Source organism: Phaseolus vulgaris, chromosome 6 (assembly GCF_000499845.2).
Source record: "Phaseolus vulgaris cultivar G19833 chromosome 6, P. vulgaris v2.0, whole genome shotgun sequence".
NCBI classification, from domain to species: Eukaryota; Viridiplantae; Streptophyta; class Magnoliopsida; order Fabales; family Fabaceae; genus Phaseolus; species Phaseolus vulgaris.
The window spans coordinates 10030822-10050559 of record NC_023754.2 but is presented as its reverse complement, the minus strand read 5'-3'; the positions used below and the strand labels follow the sequence as shown (position 1 = coordinate 10050559).

General features: G+C 36.9%; 1 pseudogene; it reads left to right on the top strand.

Moving 5' to 3' along the window:
* The first annotated feature begins 741 nt into the window (after nucleotides 1-741).
* LOC137831075 (feruloyl CoA ortho-hydroxylase F6H1-3-like) lies at nucleotides 742-2808 on the top strand (annotated as a pseudogene).
* Nucleotides 2809-19738: the final 16930 nt, after the last annotated feature.

Genomic DNA, 19738 nt, shown 5'->3' with positions numbered 1-19738 from the left:
CGCTCGGTCGGCTGGGGGTACCTGCGATTGCACTTCGACGCTCAAGTCAATGTTTCGTTTCAAGTGTGCTATATTGGGATATGAAAACGTACCTTCCTCTTTTGTCTAGCCCCCCTTTATACGAGTGTCATTCCTCTCTCTTATTATTACCATTGGGGACATTCTCCTTGATTCATTCAATGCCAATTATTCTTATTAATGACACTTCATGACTACTAATGACAATCATTAATTATTTAGTGCTAATGGTAACTATTAGTAACAATGATTATTTATTGTGCTCACCTTGATCGGTCAGTCCCGGATCGTCCGGTACCGACCAGTACCGACCACTACAGTAAGTTACTTAAAAAATAAGTATCTAAATCTAAATAACAATGACTAAAAATTTAAGTGTCTAATAATATAATAATTAGAAACAAAAAAACATAGCCTTTAAAGTAGATTAAAAGTAACTAAAAAAATATTTCTAACTACATCTAGAAAAAAAAATAAAAAGTAATCTCTAAATAAACAAATATTTTTTAATTACTAATTATTACAAATATTATATTTAATTATATTATAAATTTTTATTATTAATATAAACTATTTAAACATCAATAATTTTTAATTTATAAAATAATATCTAAATTAATTAATATAATAATTAATTATTTTTTAACATGCATGCACGATTACAGAGGAAACTGTGTACTTGGGATATGATGAATAAAATGGACATGATCAATAAAGGCTTCTTCTTACTCTCAAGTCTTCTTGTCAACCATTATCTCTTCCTATAGTCAACTTTCCCATGTCTTCCACTCCCTCCAATCTCATTCATTTCTTGGTGAACCAAGCCAATGGAGTAAAGGGTCTTGCTGATCTCAACCTCCCAACTGTTCCTCCCCAATACATTCAGCCTCTCCAAGCTAGATTAGATCACACCAAAATTGTCCCTCGGGAATCAATTCCCATCATTGATTTCACCAACTAGGAAGACCCACATGTCCAAAATTCCATTTTTGATGCTGCAGTCGAGTGGGGCTTCTTCCAAATTATCAACCATGGGATACCCTTTAAGGTTATTGATGATCTCAAGGCTTCTGTGCACAGATTCTTTGAGTTGCCAGCTCAGGAAAAGAAGAGCATCAAAGAGAACTCACCCCCCGAAGTTGTCAGATTGGCCACTAGTTTCTGCCCCCATGCTGAGTTGGTCTTGGAGTGGAAAGATTATCTGCAACTTGTGTATGCCTCAGAGGAAAAAATTCATGCTCATTGGCCTGCTATATGCAAGTAAGTGATAGTTCTTAACAACTGTGAGTTGGTTGAGAAATGCCACCAAAACACTATGAAACACATTCTGTATCATCGATTGAAGTTTACAAAAAAGTATTGATCTTTTATGAACTCAGTTGTGGTTTTACAGTTTTCAAAACATTAATAAATAATTTGTTAATGAGTACGTTACTAAAAATCCTTGTCTTTTGGTTTGTTAATTATTTGCTTAGCGCATCTCTTGATTTTATAAATTCTATGGTCTGTTAGATGCAATGTGGAGATTTCATAACTCATGTAACTAGCATCATCTAGAAGGAAAAGACTATAGTTTCTGTAATCGTAAGCTTTATAACATTTAATTTTAATTCACATATTGGAATGAAATGTTATTTCTAGGAATACAGGATGACAAGAAAAATTGACTTTTAATTTTATTTTATGCAATGTTGTAGACAAGAGAAAGGAATGTGTTATAAAAGAAAATTGAGTTCTTCTTGAATCATGAAAGGTAGTCTCAAAGCTATTGTGTGATTGTAGGTTGTGGGATAAAATTGGTATGCTTAAGTACATGGTTTAGTTAGTTGGAAGTATTGTGTCTCACATAATATAAATCCATCATGAACTACGTGTTGATGAGCACAAGAGAGAAGAGAAATCATGTGCAATTTGAATTGTTGCTCCTTTATTATGATACAAGTGTTTGTTTTTTTGTCATAAATATGTGGTCCCTTTACTGCTGCCTTTCATGCAGGGATCAAGCAGTGGAATATATGAAGTATTGTGAAGTTTTAGTTAGAAAATTGCTAAAGGTGCTTCTTAAGAAAGTGAATGTGAGGGAGTTAGATAAAGCAGGAGAAGACACTTTAATGGGTGCAATGACATTGGGTTTCAATTACTACCCAGCTTGCCCTGAGCCTGAAGTTGTATCAGGGGTAGCCCCTCATTCTGATATATCATTAATTACTGTTCTTCTACAAGATGATATTGGAGGGCTCTATGTTAGAGGCAGTGATGGAGGAGACAGTTGGATCTATGTTCCTCCTGTTGAAGGAGCATTGGTAATCAATATTGGGGATGTGCTACAGATAATGAGCAATGAAAGATACAAAAGCATAGAGCATAGAGTGGTTGCAAATAAAAGGAGGACCAGAATCTCCATTCCAATATTTGTCAGCCCAGCACCTGATGCTGTTATTGGTCCTTTGTCAGAAGTGCTGGAAAATGGTGACAAACCGAAATATAAACAGATTTTATACTCCGACTATTTCAAGTATTTCTTCAGCAAGGCTCATGATGGGAAGAAAACTATTGAATTTGCCATGATATGATTGTATGAACTTGAAGGTGTTGGAAGTGCAGCTGCTGATCTTTTTTAAGGTGTTTGAAGCAGAAAATGCAATAACTTGGATGTGATGTGATCAGACAGAAAAAGTTTTAGCAGATTATGTTATAGCTTTATTGTAATCATAAACTATGGCTTCTACTCCAGTGACCTCCGACACAGATAATGTGGGAAATGAATAAGACTTCTTCTGCATAAAAGAACTTGAAAGAGAGAAAAATATTAAGAGTTTTAAAAGATGAACTTCAAAAAATAAGTAGCAAACTACTTTGATCCTAAAGTAATGAACAAGATTAAGAGTTTAATACCGGAATTTTGAAAATGAAGTAGGAAACTATTTTCATCCTAGTACACATAGACAATAAAATATTTTATATTTTAAATTTAGGACTTTAACTACACTACAAAAATTAATTTTAAAAATAATAAATAATTTTAAATTGATATATAATTAGTTAACAAAATTTTAGTTACCAACTTTAAAATTTAAATAATTGATGGATAAAAACTTAATGGCTAACTAAATACCAATTTAAAAATAATTTATCAATAATAAAAACTAATTTAAATATCAATAATTTTTTTAGTTTATAAATTAGTATTTAATTTTGTTAATATAATAATTAATTTTTTTTAAAATTAATTTTTATTTAATGATTTTTTAGTAATGACAAAATATAATTAAATTTTTAAAATTTCTAAATTAATATAGTGATATTAATATCACTATATTTAAGTTTTCAAAATTGTTAAGAGAGACAAGTAGAAGTTGTTATTTTTTAGCTCATGTAAAGTTTTTGTCGACCTAATCTACTGTAACTATAAAATATATTTAAATTTTAAAATTAAGAGTTAGTGTTTGTTTCACTTTAATAAAGTTAAATACTATTTTTTAACTCTTTTTTTTTGTTAAAAGTTGATCAAATTTTTATTAACATCGACTCGAAAAGATTTGATAATCTTTGAGAAATTTTGTTAGCCAGTATTGATCGAAAAGTTAATTAAAAATAACCTCAATAACAATGTTGAAAAAATAACATTAAGTCATGAGTCAAAATAATTGTAACTGATATTATCCAAAATAGTCTTAACTTATTATATCATTCAAGAAAAGTTGTTTTCAATATCAAGTCAAAAATCTTGATGGACTCTATCTAAAAAATAACATCGAGAACGGATTGTTTTGAATTATTATAGGTTTTCAATGTTAAAATAATTTGAGTGACCACTTAAAGATTTTATCTGCATAAGGAAATTAAAATTTAATAAATTTCGAATTCTTGATTGAAACAAATATTTAAAAATAAAATAATTTAAATTGAAAGGAATTAAATAAAATAGTGATTCAACCGCTTTTATATGCAGTTATCAGATTTATATAGTAGTTGAATTTATATTTTGACAACCCTAGATACAATAATAAATACAATAATAACATCATTTTCAAACCATGTACCCTAAAACCTTAGGTTTATTATCAACCACATGAAGCCAATGTGAAGCCCTTGGGAGATGTACTTTAATTGTGGCATCTCTCCTTGTTCTTTTCTCTATTTTTCACAAGCACATCTAGGGGAGGTTTCTAGGCACATATATAAGACACTTATTTTGTTTGTCTTTGATTCTTTACCATAACAATGTTGAATCGTGTGCAATTTGAGCTCTACCTGTACTGTTCATTTGGTCTGCTATGGAAGTCAATAATTGAGATTTATTTGGCATCTATCTAAACTCCAAATACACATAATCAAATTATGAAGGTTTACAATGCAACCAAACTTATGCAAAACTCTCATGATAGACTAGTGTACATGCATGCGTGAACCAAAATGTAGAAAAGTGTTTTGCATGCATAGAAAACTCTTCTTTCTATATTATTTTCCCTTTTTATTACATCATATTATCCTCTTTTCTCCATTCCTTTTTAATTAGGAGGGTTGATTTATTGAATCGAAGAATATCTAGTATGGAGATTTAGATAGTTTTAAAAGACTTACCACGGCTACTAATTGTTGTCTATCAAATTGTCATTAAAAAATAATAATTATACACAACAATTTTAACTGTTATTTATATTTTTTTTTGTATATAAAGGACGATTCATAATAGATGTCGTCGTTTGTATCCAAAAAATATAGATGAAATTTTCGTTCAAACTCTCATTTTAATTGTGAATTAGTCAAAAAAAAATTCAGAAAGATATATGACAATTAGGGTTAAAATCATTGTCTATTAGTACACAAACGATGTTTGTGACTTTAACTATTATTTATATGAGACATAGAAGACGGTGTTGGTTTGAATCATCGTTTATGTTGTGATTCCTTTTAGGTCACTTGGTTTGTTAAATTTTACCTTCTTTATTAACCTGTATAGAGTAAATCTCAACCAAACTGAACAATAAAGTACAAAAACGTATAAAACATACAAAACAATAAGTAATACATCAAATCAAATTGTAAATTAATGTAATGTCAAAATTTTCTAAAACTAAAAGCATATTAACTAAAACTAATATTAAGAAACATAAGAAGAATAAATAAAACAACAAATGAAATTGAAAAAGAAAAAAAATAAAATAAATCTAATGTCATTTATCCTATAGTGTTGTAAAAGTTGATATAGTATGTCGTCCAAGTTATCCTTACATAATCAAGTGATTTGGAATTGAGTGGTTGACTATCCATAAAATACTACAACACAAAATAAGTTAATATTAGATGATAAAGTAGACATAGTTTGTGATATAAATAATTAGTTAAACATTTACCTAGTCCCAACCTCTTTCAGAACCGGCTCATACAATGGATATCATCCATTGCATTACATAATAGTCACACTCATACCCTCTTGTTTGTTTATTGCACAACAATTCAATATCAATTACCAACTTAATTAAGATATTTATATTACAAACAAAACACTACAACAAATATTACTTTAGGCAACAACATAAAATCGTGGCCTAAAGTTTAGGCAACGCTTTGTTAGTCGTGGTCTAGGTAAGTGTGGTCATTTGTAATAGGCAACAATTTTTATAAAGACGATAATTTTAAATCATTGCCTAAAGTACTGATAACAACCACAATTTTAAAAGCGTTGCTCAAAGTATTGACCAAATTTGCAATAATTTTTTTTTAACTTTACAAGAATTACTCATACAAAAGTTCAAGATGGAAAGAATAAGTATTGTTATTTATGTGTCTTTAAACCACAGCATTACATAACTAAGGCCACATATCTCCAAGTGAGAATATCACTTTATACAACATATATAGACCAAAATAAATATAATTGAATCCATAATTTGTGTAGAAACTATAAATAGTGAAGATAGTAATATGAAGTAAAGGATGATTTAGTGAGAAATTGGTCCATGGAAATAGTGGGCTGCAGATAATGCACCATCAAGCACACAACAACACACAAAGATCCTTAAGGAGAGAGAAAATCTAACACAATAACAATACAAGGGCTATGTATAGTAGTAGCCTAACAAGAATTCTCACATGTTTCAATGGATATGTTCAAACTACATAATCAAAAAATTTATCTTGAAGGATAATGATAAAATTAGTTAAAAAAACATAATTTATTGTTTCTTTACTACACATCAATAAGTTCATTATTCTTCACAATTTTCTTCATTACCTTCAATATGCAAAAAATACAAAAATATATAGTAATTAAGTTTAAGTCAAACCAAATAAATATAACAACTATCAAGATATAATCACTAGTACAAAATATGTAATTGATGACTCCTTATAAATATGGTTCGTAAAGAACAATTGTCATAAGCAAGGCGGGGGCAGTTTCGTTATTTTTTTCAAATTTTCGGCATTTATCACGACGGTTCTCTTTAGAACCGTCTTTATATGTATGGCGTGTGTGTTTACAAAGACGATTCTCCTTGGAACCGTCCTTATATGTTAGTGTCAAATTCCTGCACCCTAGCTTCCCTCACTCACATTTCACTCTGATTTTCTATTTTCACTCACTCACCACTACTGCACTTTCCCTCTCACTATTCCCCTCACCCACAACCGCGTCTCCTCACCCACAACCACTGACTTTGCGCCGCCCTTCTCACTCACCGCTGCCACGAATTTCTTCGGTTGAGAAGCTTCTCAAAGGGTGTAGTGATGGGAAAACAAGTAGGAAGCGATGGAGGGATGGATATGAACAATAAACTCAGTTTTATGCTCGTGTCTATCGCATGTTCTTAAATGAAGAATATGAATCTGCTAACAACTTGCAATCTTTGGAATGTACTTGGATTGGTTTTGATTCAATTGGATAAGGCTAAGGTGGTACACGATCAAGAAGAATGCATGCCTAGAAGATATGCTACTGGATTTGGTTGCAAGGATTTTTTCTTGGGGCTGTAAACACATTTATGCAATGACCTTGCATCACAATTCAGTTTTTTTTTTTTTTTGCAAACATGGTTGTAGATGGAGCATTTAGTTTTAAAAGTCATGCAACTTTGGAGGTGGAAGGTGGGTGCTGCAGGAGCTGTTGGTATGGGGTAGCATTCAGAAGGATTATTTTTTTGGAAGCATGGTTGTAGCTTTTAGAATGGGGTGGAGTTTTGAATTATGCAGGGAAAGCTAATGCAATTTTAGAGAGCTTAAGTGAGTCAAAGGTGTGCTAGATTTGAGGTGGTGACGGGGTCACTGGCAATGCAAGAATGGTCAAGAGGGCTAAGGGTTGTGGAAAGCGTGAAAAAAGGCTTGTGTAGGTGCCAAAATTAATTGGTTTTGGTACTATCTTGAGTAGAAGCCATGAGGTTTGGTTGAAATCACAGTGGTGCAGATCTGAGGCAGCCGAATATTTGATGCGGGAGTTTATTATTGAGTTTTGTGAGATTCTGTTACTCTGTTTTTCTATTTTAACAGAGCCTATATATACCTTGTGTTCCTTTCTCATTATACATATGAATATAATACAATTTTTCTTCCATCTTATCCTTTACCCCTTTTCTCTTTTCCACCGCATAATCTAATGCGTCCACCGCACAATCATAATTCAATACATGTGTCATCTGTCACACACGATTAAGCAACAAGGAAGATCATTGTGCTGCATAGTGTGGGTCATGGAGACCATATTCCAATATGGTATCAGAGCGGGTTAAAGTCCCGCTCTGCTTTCGCTATTTCTTCTGTTCTTGTTTTTGGTTCTTGTGTTTTCTTTACATTTTTCTTCTTGTATTTTTGTGTGTGATTCGTGATGGAAGCTAACACTAGCCACAGTAAAGATCCCACCCAGAATCCAAGCATTACTCAAGATCCCCTCAGAATCCAAGCAGTCCTTACTATCTGCATGCTAGATAAAACCCAGGAATCGTTTTGATCAATCTTCAGCTTAACGACAACAATTATCATCCATGGAGTAGGGTTGTGCGTCATGCACTTCTTTCAAAGAACAAACACAAATTCATTGATGGCACTCTGCCCACTCTAGAAACAGGTACTTCTCTTCAAGAAACGTGGGAACGGTGCAACATGATGGTTATATCATGGGTAACACGAACCCTCAGTGAACAGATTGCGCAGAGTGTGGTTTACATAGAGGATGCAAGGGAACTCTGGGAAGATTTACGTGAACGTTTTTCAAAAGGATATCTTTTCAGGATTTCAGATCTTCTTCAAGAAATACATTCCATGAGGCAAGGTGAACGAACAGTGACTGAATTTTACACTGATTTGAAAATCTTATGGGAAGAGCTTGAAGCACTACGGCCAACTCTTGATTGCGAGTGCAAGATCAAATCCAGTTGTGCATTAACCAAACACATCTGAGTACGCCTTGTGTTTATTAAAAGGTCTTAATGATACTTATCTTACTGTTAAGACACAAATCTTGCTAATGGAGCCTTTACCCAGTATAAATCGTATTTTTTCCCTCATCCAACAAGAACGGCAACTGCCAGGCAATGAGATGGTGAATAAAGGTAATGTGAAGATGAATAGCAAAGCCCTATTTAATTTTTCAGACAATCAAGGAAATTGGAAGACGTTTCGCAGCAACACTAGTAGATCTCAAGGAAGAGGAAAATTCAGGTATCAAAACAATGGTAAGCAGTGTACACATTGTCACAGACTGAATCATACCATAGATGAATGCTATTTCAAGTATGGGTTTCCCCCTTGGTATAAACAAAAAGGTGAAAAGAATGAAAGAGTTACAAACAATGCTGTGATGGATAAGAATATGAAAGTTGAAGAGGAGCAAGCAAATAAGTCAGACGCATATAACAGGAATCAATTCACACAAGGTCAGATATATCAAATCATGCAATTATTCTATAAATAATTTTTTGACTTTTCGCAGAATAAATCCTATTCGTATTAGTTTTCCAAATGGTTCACATGTTGTTGCTTACTATGATGGAACAATAGCATTATTTGAAATTTTTTTCCTATATAACGTATTATATGTACTATAATTTTCTTTTAATCTTGTTTCTGTGCAAAAACTGGTTAAAAATCATAACTGTAAAATCACTATTACTTCTGAGTTTTGTCAGATTCAAAATGCGGAATCATTAAAGATGATTGGATGTGCTAGCCTGAACAAAGGAATAATATCTTATAGATACATCAAAGCATGAAGTCACTATCAATACTACAGGAAATTTGAACCATCCAGACCAAAGTGTTACGAAGAATAGTTGGCATCAGAGGCTGGGACATCCATCTGATAGAGTTTTACAGCATATGAGTAACATTTTTCCTTATATTAGTTTCTATGAAAATAAACCGTGTGATGTATGTCATTATGCTAAGCAACACAAACTTTCTTTCACTCATAATAGTACTCGTACTAAAAACATGTTGGATATGATTCGTGTGGATATATGAGGCCCTTTTGGGACTGCTTCTATGCCAGGTCACAATTTTTTTCTTACCATAGTGGATGATCACAGTAGGTTCACTTGGGTTTATCCTATGATAGCAAAATCTGAAACTAGGGATGCCTTAAGTAGATTCATTACTCTTATATATAATCAGTTTAATACTGTCATAAAGGCCATTCGTTATGATAATGGAAATGAGTTTGCTTGTGCCACGTTGTATGAAAGTTTGGGTATCCTACATCAAATTAGTTGTGTGGAAACACCACAACAAAACTCTATTGTTGAGAGAAAACATCAGCACATTTTGAATGTTACACGTAGTCTTTTATTTCAGTCTAATTTTCCTGTTGTTTTTTGGTCCTATGTTGTGACGTATGCCACATATCTAATAAATAAAATACCTACTGATGTTCTCGAGATGCAAACACCTTATGATTTGTTATATAAAGAACAACCCAATCTTCAAAATTTAATGGTTTTTGGATATTTATGTTTTGCTTCAAGTTTGCAAAGAAATACATCTAAGCTAGATCCAAGAGCAAGAAAATGTATTTTTCTTAGATATAAAACCGGTATGAAGGGTTATGTTGTGTTTGATGTTCATAATAAGGAGATTTTTGTGTCAAGAAATGTAAACTTCTATGAATATGTTTTTCCCTATACTGAAAATAATAATTGTAACAAAGAAAATGGTAATCAGCAAATTGATGCTTTTGATTTTAATTTTGAACCTGTTGACACGAATGAGAGTTATCATATTGATCAAATCGAGGAGAATACTACTGAAGAAAACAGCTTGCGAAGGTCTTATAGACATAGGAGATCTCCTAGCTATCTCAAGGACTATCATTGCCAACTTTCTAGTCACATTGACACCAAACGACTAAATCATTCTAGTAAAGTCCTTCATTCCCTATCTACATATCTTGATTATGGCAATCTAACTACTAAAAACCTTAACTATGTTTTAGCTATATCTTCTAATGAAGAACCACATAATTACAATGAAGCTATACAAAAACATGAATGGTGTGAAGCCATGAAAAAAGAAATTAAAGCCTTGGAAGAAAATGAAACATGGATTATCACTGACCTTCCCCACGGTAAGCAACCCACTGGATGTAAGTGGGTGTACAAGATAAAATACAATGCGAAGGGTGACATAGAAAGGTACAATGCAAGACTTGTCGCGAAAGGGTATACACAACTAGAAGGAATAGATTACCTGGAGACTTACAACTATAAGAATGCTCCTTGCCATTGCTGCCACAGAGAACTGGCACCTTAAGCAACTAGATGTGAACAATGTGTTTATGCATGAGGATCTAAATGAGGAAGTCTACATGCTACCTCCACCTGGCATCAAGGTGGACAGGTTTGCAAGCTAGTAAAATCATTATATGGTTTGAAACAAGCAAGTCAACAATGGTTTGCTAAGCTTACTTCTTCTCTTAACAAAATTGGTTTCACTCAATCTGTTTATGATCATTCATTATTCATAAGAAACTCTTAAAACAATTTTACTATATTACTGGTATATGTGGATGACATTATTCTTGCAAGAAAATCTATATCAGATATAGAACAAGTTACACGATTTGAAGTTTTTTCTTGGTCTCGAGATAGCCAGATCTAATAAGGGCATTCATTTTTCCTAAAGGAAATATGCTCTAGACATCATCAACAATGTTGGTCTACTTGCTGCTAAACCTTGTGCCACACCTATGATGAAGGATACAAAGAACATGTTTCAAGAAGGACTTCCCATAAAAGATGTTACTACTTATCAAAGACTCATTGGGAGGCTACTATATCTTACAAATACCAGGCCCGACATAAGCTATTGTGTCCAGTTTTTAAGTCAATTCGTGCGGGCACCAACTTCAGAACATCACAGTGTTGCACACCGAGTTCTACGTTACATTAAGGGAACTTCTGGACAAGAGCTTTTCTTCTCGGCCAGTTCTGATCTCCAACTTAAAGGTTACTGTGATTCAGATTGGGCAAGTTGTCTACAAACTAGGCGATCAACAACCGGTTTTTGTGTTTTTCTGGGCTCTTCGCTGATTAGCTAGAAATCCAAGAAGTAGTCTACTGTGTCGCGATCATCATCCGAAGCAGAATATTGTGCCCTCGCTACTTTAACCTGTGAGATTCAATGGCTAAAGTATTTGATCGATGAGTTCAAGATAAAGGTCCAAACCCCAGCTGTTGTCTATTGTGATAATCAATTCGCAAGGTATATAGCTCACAATCCAAGCTTCCATGAAAGAACGAAGCACGTAGAGATAGATTGCCATGTTGTACGTCAAAAACTACAATCCAAACTCTTCCAGCTGCTGTCAATCTCCTCCAACCATCAAACTGTTGATGTTCTCACAAAACCACTTGAACGTGGTGATTTTATTTCTGCTATTTCCAAGCTTGGGTTGATCAACATCTACCACTAAGCTTGAGGGGGGATATTGAGTTTTGTGAGATTTTGTTACTCTGTTTTTCTGTTTTAACAGAGCCTATATATACCTTGTATTCCTTTCTCATTATACATATGAATATAATACAATTTTTCTTCCATCTTATCCTTTACCCCTTTTCTCTTTTCCACCGCATAATCTAATGCGTCCACCGCACAATCATAATTCAATACATGTGCCATCTGTCACACACGATTAAGCAACAAGGAAGATCACTGTGCTGCATAGTGTGGGTCATGGAGACCATATTCCAATATTTATGACCAATTATGCATAATGGTGATTAGAAATCTGAGAGGATTTGGTGCTGGTGCTGATAAGCCTACAAGTTTACTTCCAAGAGTGATTTGCAGTTGAAGCCTGTGGGTATATTAGAAGTAAAACTTGTGCAAGCAAAGGAATTAACAAACAAGGATATCATTGGAAAATCATATCCATATGCTGTAGTATACATACGGCCTCTATTTGACAGAATGAAGAAAAGCAAGACAATTAACAATGATTTGAATCCAATTTGGAATGAACACTTTGAATTTGTTGTTGAAGACTTGACCACTCAACACAAAAATGTTAAAGTTTAAGATTCTGAGGGGTTACGATCATCTGAATATTGCTGATAAAAAAGAAAAACGATCATCTGAATTGATTGGTTGTGGTTAGCTACGACTTGATGAACTTCAACCTGGCAAAGTGAAGGATGTTTGGTTGAAGTTGGTCAAGGATCAGGAGATCCAAAGGGATAATAAGAACAGAGGGTAGGTGTGGTGTGGTGGAAATCCTAGCTTATAGGAGGTGCAAGGGAACAAACGGTGAAGATGGAATTGGCTGTCATGTGAGGGGAACAAACTGGTGTATAATATCCTACTGCATAACATGGGGGCGGCATCTAAGTGGAGGGGAATCATTAAAAACGAAGCTACAGAGGTTGGCTATGGTATCCTGTTCTCAAAGGAGAATAACATTAAGAATTCAATAGGGGAGTTTGGTGTGGAGAATGGGAGATGGAGGAAGAGTGAGTTATCTAAGGTGCAAAATCAATAGGAGTTTGCTATGGAGTAATCGTTGAACATCCACCTTTAAGGCAAGAAATTGTTGAATTGTACAAAAGCAATGGCAGAGGGATAGAGTTGATCATAGACGTGGCTAGGGGCTTTCCTGAAACTACGAAAGATCAAAATGCGGCCACAGTTTGAATCAACATATCTTCAAGGTCAAATCAAGGTATGGAGATTGAAAGTTGAAGGAAGAGTGAATGCATGGGTACAAAGGCCCAGAACCGTTCTTTTCATTGCCATCAAATGTTGAGGCAATGTTGCAACTCAGGTTTATAGAATCTGAAGCCTTTTAGGATGTAGGAGGCAAGGGTGTTCTGTTTCTGAGCTCTTTTCCACTACAGAGTTTTGTTTATCAATACAAACATTAACACGGACATTGATACGACACGGACACGAAGATATGTATAATCTTTAAAATGTAAGATACGGGGACACGAATCTATATATTATATAATTATGAATTATATAAATTGACAATAAAAATTTATGTACACAAGTATGTTCTACATTATTTTTTGGAATAGAAGGATGTTTTTCACAATTGATTCAAAAAGTATTTGTTTCTTATTTTTATAATCATAATAAAAATTTATACAAAATTTGAGTTTAAAGTTTGAGTTTTTAGAAAATTAATGTATTTTTCCTTTTTAAAATTATCTTAGAATTGGACTAGAATTTTCAGAAATCCAATAAATACTTTTTGAATTGGACATTTCACGGATACTTGTCTTACAAGTGTCATACGAGTGTCGATGTCCGATACGAGTATCCGACACTGACACACTATTTAAAAGAAGTGTCTGAGCTTCATAACTGCTAGAGATGATTTTAGGCAGGTCTATTTTTTTATTTCTTTTTAGTAATTTAACAATTTTGAATTACATGGTGTTTTACATAGTATGTTTTAAATTGTGGATATCTTGAAGTAAAAGAAAAGTTTGTGTATAAGAGTTAAAACATTCTTAAAGTCTTTTCTATTAATTTATTAATTTATTGTTAAAGTGTCTCATATTAATTTATTAATTTATTGTTGATAAAAAAAATTATATAAAACTACAACTTTCCAAAGTATCAACTTTTTCCATTTCTGTATAAAACCACACTATTAAATATGAAGTTAATGTAAATAATTTCCTCCTTTTATGTCCAATATTATTTTAATTTTATATATAATCTTTATTTTATTCATTAAATTCAATTAAATACATTTAATAAAATAAAATTCATAACCATATAATATTATTTTTATTCAAAAAATATAGCGTTATTTCAGTTACTTATCACTTACCTGATTCATTTTAAGATGAAGGTTGTTCTATAAGAATAATAGGTATTAAAAAATTTATTTGAATAAATTAAAAAAAAATTATAGAATAATAGATATTAAACTTTTTTTATTAAATTGTAAATATTTATTAAAATTATTGATTAAAATAAATGATGATACAAAATAATAGAAATAGGTTTTATAATTCGACATTTTTTTAGATAATTGGTAAAAAAGAAATTTAGGGATTTATATTTTTATCTTTAATGAATTTTAAACTTCTAAATATTTAAATACAGACTGACTATTTTCATTAATTTTTTTACTTTCAATTTATCACGTTTTGTATTCTACGACTTATATTAGATTATACCTGTAATGAATAAAACTTAAAAACTAAAATAAAAGTATTTTACTCCTAAAATTTTAGGAGTGTTTGTGATTTTAAATTAGATTAGTTCCATTTATAAGAAGAAGAAAAAACAACTCTCTCTTAACCAATTTAATAGTAAAATATTAATTTTTTAGTATAATATTTCTTATACACGATCTTTTACTATTTTTCATGTAAAAATAATTTTCTTTTGTATTTGCAAAGAATACTTGAAAAATAAAAATTTAAATAGTTAAATTTAATTTCAATCTCTAGAGACTTGAACACTTCCCTTAAATGTTGTGTTTACACACGTATTAGACACTGACACTCATAGAATACATATCGTTGATGTGTTCAATTCAAAAAGTATTTGTTGGATTTCTGACAATTTTAACATTGGTTCTAACATAATTTTAAAAGGAAAAATACATTAATTTTCTAAAAACTCAAACTTATTATATAAACCTTTAGTATGATTATAAAATTAAGGAAAAAATCATTTTAAATCAATTAAGAAAAACATCTTTCTGCTCAAAAAAACAAAACTGAAATATACTTGTGTACATAAATTTTTATTGTCAATTTATAAATTCATAATTATATAATATATAGATTTGTGTCCCAATGTTTGATATTTTAGAGATTATACGTATCTCATTATCCTGTCTCTGTATCGTATAAGTGTTCGTGTCCGTGTCTGTGCTACATAGCTAACACTTTAACTAGTGTTCTTATTTTTTAAAAATATTTTTGAATGAAATTTATGTTTTGAAACATAAATGAGATCTCTTATATGTTTTTCTAAAATAAGATTTTAACTGTAACTTATTTATCATATATTTTCTTTCTATGTGATCCGGTCGGTCATCGGTCTAGGGTGACGTCAGCGACTGATGGCCACGTGGGCCGTTCTTAGTGGGCCATGTGGGATGGGGAAGCTGATGTGCCTTGAAGAGGGTCACCTGCAGGGTGATCGATGATCAGGCGGAGATAGGTGATCAGAGGGCGATCGGTCGTCGTATCACACGCAGTTAAGCTAGGAACGAGAAGGGATTCCCGGCAAGAGCGTTGCATACGAGTCTTGGGTGGCAGAGTATCAGAGATCAGAGAGGTTAGGCGCTTTGCAGTACCATGCATGAGAGTGGTCTAAGGGAGCTAGCAGTCGGTCGATGATTGGTGCTCTCTTAGCCCATAACGTTCAAGAAAGGGGTTCTTGTTGGCCCCTTTAGTGAATCTCTGATCAGGCATCGTCCCAGCACTTTCGCGGAGATTAGGCGTCGTGTTGTGGCTCACATCACTTCAGAAACAGCGGTTTCTGAGAAAAGGGAAAGCGCGACCCCTAACAAGTCGCGCGCAGGACCGAGCAGGACTCAGCAGCCGATGAGGGTGCACGAGGCCAAAGAGGGAAAGAGGGCTCAGGGAAAACCTCGCCCTTACGAGCCTCGAAGGGACCAGAATTGGGGGCGCACGAGGGAGAGCAACGCACCCCCAAGGTTTGATTTTGTGGTGGAGCTGGCAGAGCTGATCGCCATTCCAGCCATAGCAGCAAGGCTGCGAGCACCGGAGAAGACCGACAGGGTGCTGGGGCGAAAGAAAGACGTATGGTGTGAGTTCCATCAGGCTTATGGCCACCCACTCCGCACGTGCTTGGCGTTGGGACACCAACTCGCGGAGTTGGTGAAAAGTGGTTTTTTGAACGATTACTTGCGAGAGCCGCAAGGTGATCAGGCATCGGGGGCCCCAGCGGGGGATCCGCAGCACGAAGTACCGGTGCACGGGTAGGTGCACACGATCGCGGGAGGTTTCTCTGGGGGAGGATGTACGGCCTCTCAGAGAAAGAAGTACGCACGGTCGGTGATGGCAGTCGACTCGGCGGAGGAGGATCACTCCCCCGACGTTGACATCGTCTTTACCAAAGCCGATCTCCGGGACGTTATGCCTCACGACAACGACCCAATAGTTATCTCCCTTGTCACGGCAGGGAGGAAGGTGCACAGGGTCCTCGTGGACCAAGGAAGCTCGGCAGACGTGATGTTCTAGCCGACGTTCAGCAAGCTGCAGTTGTCCCCTGACCATCTGAAGCCATACCCGGGGTGTTTGTATGGTTTCGCAGGGGACCAGGTAGAGGTGCGGGGCTATGTGGAGCTGAGGACCACATTCACGGATGGTGCCATAGCCCGCACTGAGAAAATTAAGTACTTGGTGGTCAATGCTCCGTCCGCTTACAACATACTGTTGGGAAGACCGACGCTCAACAGGTTAGGAGTCGTACCATCGACAAGGCACATGAAGCTAAAGATGCCTTCGATGGAGGGGGTAGTGGTTACCATAAAATCGGACGAAAAGGAAGCCCGCCGCTGCTACGAAAACAGTCTCAAGTAGCGGAGAAGCGTGTGCCATGTTACCACGACGCCGCCACCAAGGTTGGACGAAGGAAGAGCGGAAGTCGCGACGTTGGTAAGAGGCACGCACGGCGACGTGGAGATGGAAGAAGTAATGCTTGGGGGCTCAGGAAGTGCCCAGGATGAAGCCGAGAGGGCGAGAGAGATCGCGCCTCGCGAGTCTGGGATAGCGAGGGCGGTCATCGCCAGAGAGAGAAGACCCCACCCGACTGAGGGTTGGGTGGAGGCGTTGGAGAACGGCGCTTATCGGCTGGAGACCTTGGAAGGAGGGGCGATCCCCCGGACATGGAACGCCACGCACTTGAAACTCTACTTTAGTTAAAATATTGTAGTGAAGCCGCACTTTCGCGCCAGGGCAAACAATGTGAACAAGTTCAAGGGGAAGCCCTTTTCCCAGGAATAAAACGAGGTTATCAGTATAAAATTTGCAAGTTTTGAATTTGAAATCCTCCTCGCCCCAGGCGCGAGCGCAGGTGATCGGTTAGGCCTCCCTCGCCCCAGGTGCAAGGGTAGGCAACCGGTTCAAGGTCCTCCTCACCCCAGGTGTGAGTGCAGGCAACTAAGGTTCGAAACACCAGGGGCGCTAGTAAGCCCAAAGAAGGGAAAGGAAGGATTCGAGAAACACCTTTACCCAAGTGGCATAGCGTCAATATTGGCTCGGTAGAACTCTTAGTCAAACCCCTTCTCACCCAAGGAGTGAGAAGGTGGGAGTACCACCCGAAGTTCTGAGGGTCGATGGCCTTGGGGCAGGCAAGAGGGTTTGTCGAGAAACACTCTTCCTCCCAAAGCAAGGCATCATCCTAGACCTATCGGTGTGGAAGTCCTCTATGCATTTAGCGCTGGAGCGACGAGAAATCCATAAAGGTATAAAGAGGGAAAGGGGAGCAGGATGACCGGTGCCTGGTCGGCTATCGGCGAATGGGGCATTGCTTAAGAAGTTTTAGAAGAAGTTCCTACGTGATAGACCTAAGCGGGAAGGCCCAAGCCAAGAACAGTCGTCGAGCGTTGTTAGAAGCGATTAAAGACAGAAGTAGAAAGTGTGAGGGAAATCGCGCTAAGTAAACAGCTATAAACATACATAGCAAGAGACGAAAAAGATACCCCGCAGAAGGAAGAAAGAAGGCATTGAATATATGCAGTAAAAAGTCCTTTACATTAGAAAGTTTGAAGAAAAGAGAAAGTAAAACAGCAGGTGGTCAGGGACGAACGACCTTGCCGTCCACCACCTCAAATTCTATAGATAGTTGGGAACAGTCGACCTTTGGGAAGGCACACTTGAGTTGCTCGAGAGCGAAGTCAAAACCCTCAGCGAAGGTGTCGGCCGCCTCTTCCCATAGCTTGGCCTTCTCGGCCTCGAACCCAACCTTGTCGGTCTTAAGCACAACCTTCTCGGTGGTCAGGGTGGCAATGGCCGACTCGGCTTCTTTAAGCTTCTGATCACTCGCGGCGAGAGCCTCCGCCAAATTCGCATTCTGTTGGCGCATATAGACGTTCTCAGCCTCGAGTTGGATGGTCTTACCAGTGGTCTCCAGCAGCTCGGAATCAAGGGCAGCGACAGCATCCCCCATCAGCATCTCAGTTTTTATGGTCTCTTGGACTTGTTGGACACGTGCCAATTTGGTTTCCTCCAGCATGTCCTTCAGCATGCCATTGGTGTCTTGCAAAGCCTCATAGTCACTTTGCAGCGACTCCTGTTGGCCAAGCAGCTCCTTTACCTTGCCCTCTAGCTTTTCGAGGCGGCGATGTTGCTGGAGAATTCTAAAGAAAGCACCATCTGACGGGCCAGATGGAGGTCCACCTCGCTGGAGCTCCACTTGACCAGCTCTTGATTCTGGAGCAATTGTTTGGTCAGGCGGAGAACCTTAGGGAGCCCCTCAGAGCTGGGGCCCGTTGCTTGGAAGGAACTCTCACCACCGCCCTCAGTTGAGGTGGCAGAGTCTTGGGGGCGCGGTGATGGCAGGGGGCGAGGTGTTCCCTCCGAGCGCACGACCCCGCTCCCAGCTGCTTGAGTTGGTCGGGGTGACTTTGCTGGGGGTGGGGAGGAAAGGGGGGCTGGTGATGGAGGGCGCTCAGGGGAGGCCTGTGCCTGAGGGATCGGGTTGACATCACCCTCAGGGCCCTCGGTTCCCCTCCTTTTTCGTTGGACCAAGGGGGATCCAGAGCTCTCCTCTTCAACAGTTATAACGGTGGTGGGGGCCTTCATCAACCGTTTTCTCTTCTTGTCACCCCTGGTCTCACGCCCTTCAGCTGGCGCGACCGAGATGGGGGAAGCGCGAATAGGTTCGGCGATCGCCTCCCCTTCAGAAGGTGCCTGAGCATCCCGTCGACTCCTGGCTAGAGCAAGCAGCCTTTGCCGCCTTTCCTTATCAGAAGTCATATCTGCATCAATCCGACATAACGAAGGGTTAGCATACCAAGGCTCAAGAAAGCAATCCAAGCACATAAAGGTAGTTAGCAAATGCATGCATGAGGGGCATGTTGGGAAAAGGCGAAGTTGCATGCCCAGGAGAGTGCCAAGTAGAAGAGGAAAAGAGGAGACAAACCGATGTATTTTTCGAGCTTTTCAGCATCGAACTCGTGCTTAATAAGGGTGGAAGAACCGAATTTGGCGCCCAAGCTTGAGAGGAGGCCGCACAGCTCGCGCTTGTATGGGGCCATGGTCCAAGCCTCGGGGTTTCCTAAACTCCACTTTAG